A 540-nucleotide genomic window follows, 5' to 3' on the forward strand; every position below is an offset into this window, starting at 1 on the left:
CACTCACCAGAAGTCTTAAGATCCTGTGGTGGGTGTTGTGGGTAGCTGGCGAGTGTCAACAGACCCTGTGCCCTAGCTACCCCAGTGCTGGTCTGACCGGAAGAGGCTTGTGGCCCTCTAAAGTGATTTTTGTATGGCTTATTGTCACTAAAAGATTTGTGTGTGTGTGTGTATACCCCTATTTTATATACCTATATAAATGGAAGTCATATAATAATTTCTCTATCACAAAGGGGTCACCAGACAGTAGCTTAAGAACTCTTTCTGAAATCAGACAATGTGATCAATGGTCTAAGAGAGCTTCCCTCACTGTATGGACATTTATATGGCTGCTGTTACAATGCTCTAAAGTTCCAGTGGATGTCTGCTGTTTATGAAAGTTCCTTCTCATTATACCTCATCATTTAATCTCTCTGTAACTGCTTCTTCACTTACTTCTAAATGAATGTGTTTAAGTTTTTCTTGTAGTAGAAAATATGTTCCTTTCAGTTGGTAGTTTGGCAATTTTCATTCTAAAGGCAAGAAAAGCAACACTTTAAG

Source organism: Mus caroli, chromosome 3, assembly GCF_900094665.2.
Source record: "Mus caroli chromosome 3, CAROLI_EIJ_v1.1, whole genome shotgun sequence".
Classification (NCBI taxonomy): domain Eukaryota; kingdom Metazoa; phylum Chordata; class Mammalia; order Rodentia; family Muridae; genus Mus; species Mus caroli.